Source organism: Dasypus novemcinctus, chromosome 14 (genome assembly GCF_030445035.2).
Source record: "Dasypus novemcinctus isolate mDasNov1 chromosome 14, mDasNov1.1.hap2, whole genome shotgun sequence".
In the NCBI taxonomy this organism is placed as follows: Eukaryota; Metazoa; Chordata; class Mammalia; order Cingulata; family Dasypodidae; genus Dasypus; species Dasypus novemcinctus.
Window position 1 is genome coordinate 48,850,112 of NC_080686.1, and position 14,565 is coordinate 48,864,676.

Here is a 14,565-nt window from a genome sequence, read left to right on the forward strand (position 1 = left end):
AGATATGGCGAAGGGGCATCACAGAACGAAGCAGAAAAGTGAAGAGGTTCTTTTCAGGGATAAGCAGGGATACCTAGCTTCCGAAACAAAGGAAAACAAGTTAAATGTGGGTATGGATGTAGGTAATTTGTGGGGGTTCAGTGGGGCAATTGGGCAAAAATTGTAGAAATCCACGTCCGATGCCTTTATTATTTCTCCGAAGCAGAAGTGAGGTTCTCTGGTGAGTAACGTGGTCACCACGGGCCTCTATCTGTGGGGGCCTGAGCTGTCTTTCTACCTTTCTAAACCAGTTGGCTCAAATGTACAATGGAGATAATAGATCCTATTCTGTCAGACTGCGCGAACACATGTATTTGTTAAATAAGTATAGGCTTCACCATTGGTGTGACGTGGGGCCGGGGGTGGGGGGTGGAGTGGACGTTTTAATTCCTCATAACAATGGCCTGGAAGACTTCTGGTATTATTTACTTTTACAATGGGTTCCGAGACAAACACTTGACGAGGTCAAGGAAAATTTATTAACATCATACTTCTGCTGTATAGCGTTCGAGAAGAGAACAGCAGTGCCCCGAGGACCTTCCTTGAGGTCAAGCAACCGGTCCCGCCGCTGACCGGAAAGTCAAGTCAGCTGCGTCGACCGCCACTTTAGACACGCCTCTTCCCAAATCTCGGCCGCGGCCCCGCCTCTTCCACGGGTTCCTGCCCCACCCCCCTCTGCCATTGGCCAGTCCTCCACCTCCACTCGACCACTCCAAAGACCCGGAGGAGCGGAGTTTTCTAAAGACATCACTGGGGCGGCCTGGCTGCGCATGCTCGCGAAAAAGCCGGATTTCGGGTCCGGACTTGCGGGCTTTGGGCGACCGAGGCGCAGCCTACTGTGCCGGGGTGGGCGGGCGGAGAGGCGCGCGCTCCGCCCGCGGCGCGCTCCCGAGAAGGGAGGTGTTGGTTGGGCTGGGGGTGGCGCGTGGCCGGGCTGGGGGTGGGGGGAGGGTCGGGTGTCGGCGAGCGCGCCGTGCGGGTTCCGAGCGGCTGCAGGCGGCCTGGGCTGCGGGGGCCGAAGCGCCTGCTGCGGGATGGCGATCCTAGGCGCAGAAGGGTGAGGGCGCCCGCCGCAGAAGGAGGCGCCGCCGCCGTGGCCGCCCGGCCGCCGGGTGCAGACGGCTTCGTGCGGGTAAGGACGCCTCGGGGCACGGGCAGGGGCCGGGGTGGGCCCTGAGCTTTCGCTGCGGGGCTCGGAGCCCGGCGCCACGCACCCTGGTGCGGGAAGCTCCCAGGGGCCGTCGGTGAGGTTTCGCGCCGCCTGGCTGCCTCCCTGCCCGGGGGCCGGGAGTTTTCTGGGGTGGGGTCACGGGTCTTGCCCCGAGTTGCTCTGGCACAGGCCTGGGCTGCTGTTGTTGGAGCGGAGAGAAGTGTTTCCGTGACTCTGCAGCCGCAGTTCTCAAGCTTCCTTAGCCTTCTCTTCGCCTGTTTTCGATCTTCTCTTCATTTCCCTAACACCTCCCCCCACCCCTAACACAATTATTTGGCCTGAAGTGCCGGTGCCCTTACTTTCACCGCAAATCCACCGTCCCAATCCAAGGACTGCCAGCCTTAGAACGTCTTTTTCTGACATTTTAATTTTTTAAAAAAATCACCCCCTGTTTTTCACGGACTGCAGTTCCCCTCAACACAGCCCTCACTTCCACCTTTGTGACCGGGTAGGTCCCGGTGACCTTGCAGTTTTTACCAGCCCTTATCCCATCTGTGACTTAGAGCTTTCCCTTTCTCTCTTCTTTCTTTCTTTCTTTCTTTTTTTTTATTTTGTAGTTTGCCCATTGCTTTTAAAACCTTTAAACTATCAGCTTCATGCCCAGCCAGCCCTTTCTTTACTCCATCGATTTGGAGTTGAACTTCCTTTGCCCCGATGATTGTGAAACCTTCGGTACCGAAGTTATTATTTTGACATTTTTATTTCTCCAGGGCACTATATTTTCTAGTGACTTGATTTGGTTTACTGTTTCTGTTTGATGTTTTATATTTTTGTGTAGACTGATGTGCAAAAAGATTTGAGTTTTTGCTTTAAGGTGCTGCTGGTTATAGTCGTGGAAAAGAATAATGCCCAATTTCTTTTTCTTTGGTGTTTTTACCAGAAATACCTGGTTTATAATGGTCTGCAGGTTTCTGCGGGAGTTTATGTATAAATCCACTTTCTTTTTCACTAAATGTATTAGACAAGCGAGATGCACTATGTATTTCACCTTTGAAAAAGGTGACTTGTTTTTAGCCATAAAGTAGTAAATAAATACTTTTTTTTTTAATTGAAAACTTGACCAATTGTTCGGTGCTACTCAAATTCAGACGCATAAAGCATGTAAAATAGGTAATTTCTTAAGGATGTTGGTTATTAACATTTCAAATAGTTCTTCCTTTAAAATGCAAAAATGCCTATGAGCTCTATGACATTCCGGTTTTGAAAAGCTGTATCTAAGAGTTATATTTTTGGAAACTTGGCATGATAGAGGATGTCATAGATAAAGTCTCTCTGCCTTGGAAGATATCCTAATCCTAGCTGTTACTCCATGCTGAGTGAATTTTGTTACTTCCTTACCCAATTATTAAGTATTTGTGACTGAGAGAGATATTTGGGGAATACAGAGAGGTGGATAACAGTCTCTGCCTTCACAGCTTCCATTGACTAGTTTGGCAGGTAGGACTATACACATACTCGGTTTTTCTTTTAATATATAGTTACGTTTCATGAACCATACAGAAGTGCCCAGGAATTCGAATTCAAAGGAGGTTGAGATCATCTTGGTTTTGAAAGATTGCTGGGACTTTTGATTGACAAGGATAAGAATACAAGCAGAGAAAAGGCACTAAGGGCACAGAGTTAATATTTGTGGAGAGAAAAGTCATTATGTTCGGGTGGAGCATAAAGTATTTGTATAGGGATACAGGGTGACAAAACTTGAAGTAAAAATTTGGGTCAGTTTATGGATTGTTTTTAAAGCCAGGATCTTGACTGATTTAGTAGACAGTGGGGTTCCACAGATGACTTTTGAGTTGGGAGTGAAACTATTAAAATTTTGTTTTAGGATTAATCCGGTAGCAGCATGTAGTGGGGATTGATGTAGGGAGAGTTTAGAGGTAAAGGCTTCCTGAGTGCTCTCTAATGTCATAGATAGTGAGGGTCTGAACTGTGGTGGTAATGGACTGGGAAGGAGAAAGGGGATAGAATAAATCTGATTTTATGGTGAGAGGAAAAATGAAGAAGGTAGAAAATAACTAATATTCTGACCCAGTTTGGGAGAATGGTGGTATCATTTTGAGCAACATCTATGGAAGCGTTAATCTCAGTACACGTGTTACTTTACAACTGTAGTTCTCAACCTGTAGGAGGCTACTGAATCCTTGGTGAAACTAAAGAAACCACCAACTAGCTTGAGAAATTCTTGTGTGCGTCTGTGCTTTGTGGATTTAATTTTAGGGGAATCCCATACCACCTGAAGCTCATCTGTGGAAACCATGGACGGGTGGGTTGGATGGGGAGGCAGGTCCCAAAATTATCTTGGGAGCTTTGTAAAACAATAGAAACTTTTATAGAGTCCTCTGTCCACGGTAAGAACCCCTGCTGTAGAGGGTTGATCAGAGACATAATATCTCCTTACACTTTTGTTGTGGTTTACAATTTATGGAGAATTTTGGCTATATGTTTTTTCTTATTATATTGCAGAACAGACTAACTCAAGAGGTTAAATGATTTTCCCTAAATATTTTAGCAAGCATTTGGGTAAGGTGGAATCATTGCATAACAAGGATGGTTTTCTTTCTTGTGTAATGTAGTGTGACTGATTTACTATCAATTGGATATAGTTAGTGCCTGCCTTTAAGTGACTTCATCAGTGAGGGCTATATGATTCCAGAAGGTTCCTTCCGCTTCTTAGCATTTTGTGATTCTTCGGTTTAGGTTTTCAATGGAATCTTTGTATCCTTCTTGGTCTCCTTTGTGCATGAGAGCTGGTGAGTCTGAGGGTTAATTATATGGCTAGAAAGCAGATAGCGGTATCAGACTAGTCTTTTTCAGTATTACTGCTTTTGTAACTTTTATCTTGGGTTGAGGGAAGAGAGGAGGTAAGTGAAATAAGAGAAACTTAAAGAACTTTATCTTCGTTCAGGTACACCTTATTGGAAAGTACTCCTTTCATTTGGGAAGACTTTATCAAGTGGAAACTGAAACTTTATGAAATAAATAAAGTAAGGACTTTTATAAATGATTTTTCCCCCTCAGGATTAATTGGCTCTCTCTCCCTACTGTGGTTTAGGCATAATTTGATTAGTAAACAATTGATTTTTCTCCTAATTGTTTCTCCTTGGTAGTAGGGAGCCAGACCATATAGTCTAGAGCTCTAGAAACTTATTCCACAATCTTTAGAAAGACTGGGGTCTTTTTAAAGCTCTTTCTCTAGAAATATGGCATAATTATAATGAATAGTGTCCTCGAAACTGCTAATACTTAGTAAAGGAGAAATGTCTGACAAAGCAGAGCAAAATTTGTAGGCCTTCATGTGGTTGCTTAGAGCTTGCAAGAATGCAGTAGCAAAAACAACTACGTCATAGGCATGGACTTGGAACAGTCACAGCATCATTTCTGCCCCATTCTATTATTTAATGCAACACAGGTCCAGTCCAAATTAAAGGAGACAGTACTGCCAGGAGACAGTACTGCCCAAGGGTGCGAATCCTGAGAGGTGAAGTTTTCTTGGGGCCACCAGTGTTGTAAAAGGTCACAAATGACCAAGTACAGCATCCTTCCTCTTAGGGCTTCTTGAAAACTGTTTTGGAAACTGAGGCTTAAACTGCCTACTACTTTCCTTAAATCTAGACTTTGAATCTTGGCCTGCCAAAGGCATAGGGCATCTAAAAGTGCAAATCATAACATACCTGACTTATTGCACAAATGGAAGTTGGTACCATCTTTGGGTAGAAAAGGAGAGAAAAATTGGGGCCTTGTTCTTTGACCCAGTGTGCTGCTGTAAGAGGACAGGATTGACTTGCTATATACTTGAGAGCCCTGGGCCCCAAGAAAGTGTAGGCCCCATGAACCCAGGCCATGGTTTACTCAGTGTCATGAGTTGGATTACCTAAAACATTCCAGTCAGCACCCCATGCAGAGAAGGGCCTACAGGTGGGCAGAGCTCGAGCCCCTCAGCCCTTGGAATGATGAGATGAGACCTAGGATAGCACAGCTTCCTGGCCAGGCTCTTTGATCACGACCAGCGTTGAGTAGCCTGTGCCTCACAAATAGTATTTTCTGTTTGTAGTGCTTTGAAAATGGTTTGATAAGCCACTTTTCCTTCCATGGGGAGGAGTCATGGTAGAGAGAGTGTTCTTTCCTTTTGGAGACTGAAATGAAGTCTTTGCCCCTTGAGGAAATGTAAGAAATAGGGTAATGCTCCTCCTTTCCAAGGACTGGTAGATTTCATTGATTGCTAGCTAAGTTTTTCTCACTTTATCCTAATCTCAGTGGTATCTCTTTTTTAAAGTTTAGTCCTGCCAAGTAATGTCCTGCCTGACTGTGGAAATGAAGAAAAACAGTGTTTGGTTTTTATTACATTAGCTTCTGAGTAAAATGATGAATTAATTCATTCCATTTAAAGGATTTAGATCATTAATATATAGCTTCAGAGCATTTTTGAAGCTTTTCATGTACATTCAGAAAGAGGCCCCTTCACCTTGTGCAAAATCTCTTTGGAAAAATTTCTGAAAATAGTACAATTGGCTGTTGTAGAGGAGGAGTATGGTGATTGAATACATCAAGTAACTTGATTTATAGAACTAGAGAAGGCTAGGGTGCAAGGAAGTGAACAGATAGCATAATGTTAAAGTGTTTTTCAATGGCTCTATTTCTTGAGTAAATTATTTGAGTAGTTTAAAAATGTACTAGGGACTGGGGAGTTAAGGCTTATAATGTAAAGGTTTCTGTCTGGAATGATGGAAACGTTTTGGTTATGGTTGGTGGTGATGGAAACAGAATATTGTGAATGCAGTTAACAGCACTGAAATATATCTGAACATGATTAAAAGGGGAAATGTTAGATTGTATACATGGTAATAAAAAAATTTTTTTTAATTCATGCAACCATACTACACAGTGAACCCTAAGTTAAACCATGGACTTTACTTAATAATACAATTATAAGAATATGCTATCAAATGTTCCACACCAATGCAAGGTATCGGTGGTGGGGTGGTGTATGAGAATCCTGTATTTTATGCATGATTGTTCTGTAAACCCAAAACTTCTCTATTAAAGAAAAAATAAATGTACTAGCATTAACAGAACTTTTGGTTTGGTAGTTTTTATTTAAATAAGGAAAACCAGTTCTTTTGATAGCTCTGCACTATACCCATAATTATGATCTAACAGGATAGGTGGAAGCAAATTGTTGAGTCCTGGCTTGAAATAAGATACTGTGACCACATATTGGCCCCAACTTGCCAAGATGTGCCATTTGTATATGTTTATTTGGGGTGGGAAGGAGAATTAGTTACTTGAACTTGGTCTGTGTAAATTATGGCATTCTTTACCTTGAAGTGAACAAAACTAGATAGAGGCATTCTGGCATATAGGGTAATAGACCTAACTTTAAAATCACACAGAACCAACTTTTGTCAGTGCTGCTTAGCCTCAGTTTCTTCGGCTAGTAAAATATAAAGAATGTCTTCATTGGATGTTTGCAAGATTAATTGAAATAATATTTATAAAGCAGAAAGTATGCTGCCCTGAACAGAATAGACCCTTAAATCCTTTTTTTCCATTTTTAAAGATAAATTTTACTTTTTAGAAACAGTTTTACCTTTACAGAAAAATTGCAAAGAGAGTACAGACAGTTCTTACAAACCCCACATCTAGTTTCTTCTATTTGAACATCGTATTGAAACATATTACTACATCATTAACTGAAGTCTATACTTTATTCACATTGCCTTAATTTTTACCTCATGTCTCTTTTCTGTTCCAGGATACCATTCAGGATTAAATTTAATTATCAGGTCTCCTATTCACTCACAGTTTCTCACACTCTTCTTGTTTTGTTTTGTTTTTCCTTCTTAAATCATTTTATTGCTTTTAATTCATTATTGTTGAGAATTTAAACAAGTCCACTTTGCTGTGGGCCACTCATTTTTCAGACATTTGTAGCCTTAGGTTTGGCATGGGCAGAGCTGTATATCAAATCTGATTTCTTACTTCAAAAAACAAGTTGCTAAATGGTTAGGAATTAATCTGAGAAAGATAGTGGCCCAACATGGCTGGTAGTATATCAGTTGGTGATGGTTTAGTTTTGCAACCTGGAAACAAGAAATTAACACTGGGAAGTGGATGTAGCTCGGGTGGTTGGGCATCTGCTTCCCATGTACAAGATCCTGGGTTCAATCCCTGCTATCTCCTAAAGGAAAAAAATTAACACTATTATATAATAGATCAGTGTTTTCAAAGTGTAGTCCCTGCATCATAGTGTTTTGGGATATTTATTAAACATAGATACCGGAGTATCCTTCCAGACCACTGGAATTGGAATCTTTTGAGAGAGGAGCTCAGGAATCTTCACTACAAAAAAAACCACCAAACACCGCAGATGATTTTATTTACATTAGTTTGAGAACTGCTGGTAGAAACTTAATCTGTAATTTGGGAATCTAGTGTGCTCTGAGACCATTTTTTAGCTACAGTGTTCATTAAGTTACCTTATACAAAGGGAGCTTAACATCTGAACTTTCCAGATGTCTTAAGAGGCTTAAGTTAATAGCCAAGGACTTGATCTGAACAAACTATAGAAACCTGATACATATGGATGCTTACAGTACGGAGAAATGACCCTGAAAGAGACATTCATAAGTCTTTCTTGTTAAAAAACTTTGCCCATACTACCTGTACAAAAGAAGAAATACCTTCGAATGGCAACATCTCTTTTTAAAAAATGCCTACTGAAAGAGTTAAGCTAGGTGTTATGATTATTTATCAGATAATCTGATTGCTTTTCATTTAGCTAAAATAAACCACTCAGAAATCAGAATTTTGATTGGAGTATGTCTAGTTTGGATCTTTGGTCTTTTGGGTGGAAAGTGGATTGGCATGATATATCTCTTGTTGGGGAAAACCCTTTATTAGCATAAGGGCGCTCATGGGTAGAAAGTCATGAGAAAAGATTTAAATTTAAAATCAATCTAAACTTCAGGCTTATTTTCTTGAACTTTCTGTCCTGTGACCAGAGTGATCCCAGAGTCTGATTATATCTGTCATGATACTATATATCTTTACTTTCTGTTTCTGGGGAGGAGGGGAAAGGTTGATGTAAGCATAGGTAACTGAATTGTATAATTTGTGGCAAAAACAAACAGTCGAACCCATGATTCTTTCTAAATTTGTGAAAAAGGATTAATTGACAATTTTTGTTATCTTTGTTGAGCCCATTCTTTGGGGGAAGGGCAAGAAACTCATGTCTTTTTGTCCTATAGTTTGTGAAATATGGAGTTAATATTTACATGTGAAAACCCAGAATTGAAAGTATACAGTATACTCAGGAATTTCATTTCCTAGATTAAAAGTGTTGGCAATTATAACTTGTTTTAAAACTTTGTTTGTCATTTAATTTTCCTGTAAAGTATTGGCTATTAAGAGTTTAGGTTATGGAGTAAGACAAACTTAGATTTGAGTTCTGGCACTCAGTGGCTAAGTGATATTGATCAAGTTAACTTTAGTTTAAGCCCTAGTTTCATCACATGTAAAAGAGGAATAATAGTACCTAACTCATAAGTTTATTGTGTGGATTAACTTGACATTTAATAGTCAACCAGTATTTACTGTAATGGGTTCATAATCCTGGGTTCATAATCCCTTGTCATTAATCTCAAATGTTTATCAGAATCAAATTTTTATTTTTACTTTAAAGAGATTAATTCACTACATATATGTATGTCCACACAGATACATATACATATGCCTACTCTGTGTTACATAAAACTCCAATGAAATCTGGGACAGAGCCCTGTAATTTATTTGGCAAAAAATATAAGTATTGGTAAATAAAGATAATAAATAGCTACACATTAGGTCAGATTTTGCTACCAAATGATCAGATGATTTCAGATCCTTTCACTTTTTTGCTACTAAATAAGTTATGAAGAAACATTGTTTTCATAGCCTTTCGAATTTGTGAATAAAGAATTGTGTCCCTCTATTTTTACTGTGTTTTAGACCTGAAGAGGATTACATTTTCTTAGGAGAAGAGTTTTAGCTGTCTAGTTGAGTCTCTCATTTTGACAGTGTTTCTATATATTTTGGATTCTGATATTTTCCTTAAGGAGTGAGAAATATCTGATGAAAGTTTATGCTTTGCAACATGCTTTAAAGTCTTAGGGAGAGTATATGCAAACATTTCCATAGTGTAAAATAAATATAAAATAAAGAGCAAGTAATAAGTCATTAGCAAAAAAACATGGAGAAATACACATTAAAATGATGTATAACATAACCACATTTATTTAAGAATGTATGCCAATATTAAATGGCAATTTTCAACAATGGAAAACCATAGTTACTTTTGTACCAACCTAATAATACCTTGAAATTGTGTATTTATATTAAAAAAATTAGCAGTACTATATTCATCTCAAATACTTAAGTGTAATTTTAATCATATCCTTGCTGGGGGTGGTGGTGGTGGTTACTTTGTATCATTTTGCCAAGTCGCCAGTGACAGAAATGTGTTCCTTAACCTATTGCGCTGTCCTCTGTATTGTTGTGAAAGTATGGTAGAAAATCATGGTTTCTGTACCTCAGCGTAGTAGTGTGTGGCTGGAATGGTGGGGGTAAGACTAAACACTTACGGGGCACCTTCTCTGCTGGTTTCCTAGAGTTAATGTTAAGCTTTGTCCCCCTCACAAAAGGATATTAGTTTGTTGTTGGTGTCCTCATTTTATAGATAAGAGATCTGAGAGTCACAGAGGTTAATTATACAAAGAGTAGAGTTGAAGTTTGAACCTCCATCTCTGTGCAGAAACTGTTCATCATATTACATTACCTACCATCCTCTTCTCAGTCTGAAAATTGGCACTTTGTAGAATTAAGAGCTAGCAAATCTCCATGGCTCCTTAGATGCTGCTAAGTTAGAATCTTTGCTGTGTTTAGAAACAATCAGGAAATGTTTCGAGGTGAACCTAACTTTGAATCATGATATTCTAGTGACCAATGCAGTGTACAAGAGTACTAACCTTGTCAGCAGGCCTGGGTTTAGACTGATTTTAAGGAGTTCTGTGTCTTTGAGTAAGTCTTTCAATTGCTTCTCAGCCTTACTTCAGTTGCAGCCTTCTATGATTCTGTACTTTGTGCTGCTTCATGTGTATTTGAAGATTACCAATTTGTATAAAAATTTTGAGTTTGAAGAAAAAAATGTTAAGTAAATATACTGTGAAAATTCCTCACTTTGACTCAAGTGAGCAATTATTTATGGAAATGTTTGTATCTTTTTAAAATATAAGATTATACATAATAAAATTATATGAATTTTGATCTTCAGAAAGAATGTTTTGTTACTCCTGTATGTTTTTTCTAGAACATGTGGAAGTGATTTATAAGACATGGTTCCCAACAGTTTACCTCCTTAATTGTTAATGTGCTTATGCTTTTACACGTTTTTTTAAAGGTTATTCGTTCTTTCTCACTTAACCTAAGGAAAAGTATTTTCAGTCAGTAGCCTAAAAGTTACTCAGAATTGCCTATGATGTTGCTTAAGCTGTCTTTTTAAAATGGTAAAATAAGAGCATAGTAATGTCAGTTTGATATTGCAGACTACTCAATTTAAGGCATGAGTTCAACTAGCATTTCCTATTTTATATTCTGTTTTTGCAGCCTGTTGTGAAACAGGCATTGGCTTTGAGCCCCAAAGATCTGGGTTCAAATCGTGACTTTAATTTTATGGTGCTGGGCGATTTTCTTAAATTCCCAAAACCTGTTTTTCCTTACCTGTTAATAGGAATAATAATATGACTTTGAAGGGTAATTGATAGGAGTAGAGAGAAATTTTTTGTAAAGTGACTGACACATAATATGACCCCAATAAATGGTCACTGTTATTCTTTTTGGAGTCAAACCTGGCTCAGATTCCAGGTTTAAGACCAACTGCGTTCCTGCATTATTTATACCCTATGTGAATTTAAGAGATCCCAGATTGGCATGCCATTTAAAAAATTTTATCTCATTTGTGGCAGTTTGATATTTTTTATGAACCCTCAAAAAGAGAAGGATTATGTTTGTGAACTGGTCTGTTCCTCTGGGTATGATACCCTTTCAATGCATTAGATTCAGCTGATGTATCTTGATTAAATTACCTATTAAGGTTAGGGCTTTGATTTGACCATGTCAGTAGGGCGTGACTCAGGGTTGAGTCCCTGCCCCCTTGGTGTGCTGATATAAATGGGCAGCCAAAGAAGACATAGGAAGGCAGGAGAGCTCTATGGACACAGCAGAGGAGAAAACTTTGATCTTCAGCCCCAGCAAGAGAGATGAGCCATTTGCCTGATAGCAGTTGATAAGGCCTGGAAAGAAATGAGCCCTATGCCAGACTGCTATAAGAAGTCCTGAGAGACGAGCCCTATGCCAGCCTACAGCTGAGATAGAAGCTGGGCTCATGGAGCCTTGAGAGGAAGAAGAGAGACCAGGCAGAGATGGCCCACCATGTTGCTTCAGCATGCGCTTGAAAGCAGCCTTGAGTTGGACTCTTCAGGGCTTTGTGATCGTAAGCTTTTACCCCAAATAAATACCCTTTGTAAAAGCCATTGTAAACATAATAAAGAAATTGGGAATTTATAGTAAATTAGAAAAGAATACCCCATTCATAGTACTGATAACATTTTGATATAATTCTCCTTTGTTGACTTAAATAAATTTTAATATCACTTCTTTTAAATCGGAGAACTAGGAATCATCTCTTCAGTTAAAAACAAGAAGGTCAGTGCATGATAACTAAAAATATATTTGTTTTTTATTATGACGGGGGGGGGGGGGTGGAGGGTGGGGGTGGGGTGGGGAGGAGCGGGGATGGAAGGAAAAGTCTGTGCGATAAAAGATAACAGCAGTGGAGCCAAAGTCCTGTGTTCTTATTTGTTTTGTTTTGAAGGACTATGGTTAAGTGTAAAAATTAGAATACTTGCTATATTTGGTGAATGTATTTCCCTTTATTACTTCTAGTAAAGTAAAACATTTTTGATATGTTGTCTTGCAGTGGAGGAAAACTTTTAATTTCATCTTTTGGGAAGTAGTAAGGAAAAATGCATTATGGAGTAACATCACCATCTTGTGGCCTTCTGGAATATTGTTGCCAAAGTCACATTTTCACAACTATAAGCATAAATTAAATTGTTCTCTGATAATGGTTAAGGGCTCCTTGAGGTTTGCAAATTGGCATTTCTTACTGTATATTGGGGGTGGAGGAAGACAGTTTAGAATACAAATTGATTTGTATGCTAGGATTGCAACTATATAAAAAGCTGTGGAAAGTAAAATGTAAAAATGAAATAGCTGTAAGTGGGTTGGTGTGATTATGGGTTATTTGCTCGTATTTTCATGAAATATGCAGGCTTTTTATAATGCTAAGCTAATATTCTTAATATATTCTGTGCTCTCTTCATTTAATAAGAAAACCAAAGCCCAGACACATTTAGATGCACCATTTCATTCAGCCAATTAATGGAACTGTTTGTTGCCTAGAACAGGGTCTTCTACTGGTGACTCATGGAAGGAGTATTTTCTAAATGGATTTTTATTCTTTTTCATCTTGATGATAAATATTTTTAGGGAAAAAAGCCATTAGAGTTAAAAGTTCATTTGGAAGAGCACCTAAAAATTAAGTAAGGTGATGTGGTTTTAGTTACCTGTGTTTCCTTAGTGGTTGTTAAGTTCAGGTGGCCCTCAGTATCCTTCATTAGTAAATATGTATTAAGCACCATTTGTATGCAGTATTGAGCTAGGCATGGTAGATACATTGGTGAGGAATTGTCCTGGTGTTCTTGGGATTTACAGTCTAGTGTTCAGTGAGAAACAAAGCTGTTTTGATGAACGTGAAAGTTTGATACCAGGAGATCTGGATTAAAAAAAATTTGGTATAATTTATTATTTACAATGTGCTGGGCACCATACAGCATGCTTTCAGTACTTTTTCTAAGTCTCAGCATTCTGCTAACTTTGGAATTTTATTTTGAATTTACAGGAGTATTGTATATTCACACAAACAAGTATTGTGGAAGTACTGAAACATCCTTGTGAAACAATAGATTTCCTTGTACCCTGGAAGTAATCCAGCTATATCATGGATCCAGTAGGTTTTTGTGGTTTGTCTGTGAGGCTCTCTAGGCTTTGCCTCCCTCCACAAGGTCAACTGTAGTCTATCAGGCGAATGGCTCTGTCTCTCTCCCTGGGGTTTCTGCTGTGTCTAAGGAGCCATCTCTAATCCTCTGTGTTCTTTTCCTGGCTCAGGTCCTCTCTGGGGCTTGCTTCTCTTTCCTCTGTGTGCTTACTTCCCAGGGCTCCAACTCAAGACTCCAGCATCAAACTCCCAACATCAGAATTCCAACATCAAAAATCCTCAACTCTGTCTGTCCTTTGTCATGCCTTTTATGAATTCCCACCCACCACAGGGTAGGTACTCAACACCCTAATGACCTGTCCTAATCAAAGCCCTAATCATAACTTAATCATGCCCAGGTATAGACCAGATTACAAACATAATCCAGTATCTATTTTTGAAATTTATAACCCTATCAAACTGCTACACCACTTATAACTTTGTTTCCATGGGAAAATTTGTACTGTTCTAAGCAGTCTTCTCAAACTTTTGGAATCCAGTTAATATATAGAATTTGAGAATAAGAATGCTACTTCGAATTATTTTAAATATTTGGTTTTAAATATTTGTTTACGGCTGGAGATTGTCCAAGTTTAACGGTTTTCTTTTCTTGTATATGTACATTTGATGAGAGAGAGGGTGTAGGTGGCTTATGGTCCCAACTATGTAGAATTTTCTTTAATATTTTAGTTTAAAGTTTCAGAACCTAATCACTCTACCTGTTCTGAAGAATTAATGTTTTATTAATAAGGAACTTTAATTTAACACATATTTATTAGTATTTAGTAAGGGCCTGGCACTGGACTAGAGACGGAAATTACAAAAATGAATCATAATAAAAAAATTTACGGTGTAATGGAAGAGATAGGGAAATTAACATGATTAAAGTGCTCTGGAGATCCAGCAACTAGACAGAAATTGGAGACATGATACTTGAGTTGAATCAAGGATAATTAAATGAGAGGTTGGAGTCACGTGCTGGAAGCATTGGTCCATAGATCTGTGTGTGAGAATCCCCTAGTGTTCCTAGCATAGTTCCTGTGCCATGGTGATACTGATATACAGAGAGATTGGGGGGAAACTGGCAGTTGATTAGAAGTATGTGTGATCAGTGAGCTTTGAAAAAAAGAGCTTTTCTGGAGAATACCAATCCTCTTATTTTCTCTAACTGAATTTTAATGAATGG

General features: G+C 39.0%; 1 protein-coding gene across 6 annotated transcripts in view; it reads left to right on the forward strand.

Moving 5' to 3' along the window:
* The first annotated feature begins 882 nt into the window (after positions 1 to 882).
* Positions 883 to 14,565, forward strand: part of WWP1 (WW domain containing E3 ubiquitin protein ligase 1) — a 139,788-nt gene continuing 126,105 nt past the window's right edge. For 2 of the 6 annotated variants that reach the window (XM_004474756.5, XM_058275692.2), the window contains exon 1: positions 1,035 to 1,171. The gene's annotated coding sequence lies outside the window, so the exon portion shown is untranslated. Of the gene's footprint in view, positions 1,172 to 4,153; positions 4,234 to 14,565 lie in introns of those variants that run through there. The other 4 variants (XM_012518097.4, XM_012518098.3, XM_058275691.2 and 1 more) reach the window with 4 other exon arrangements.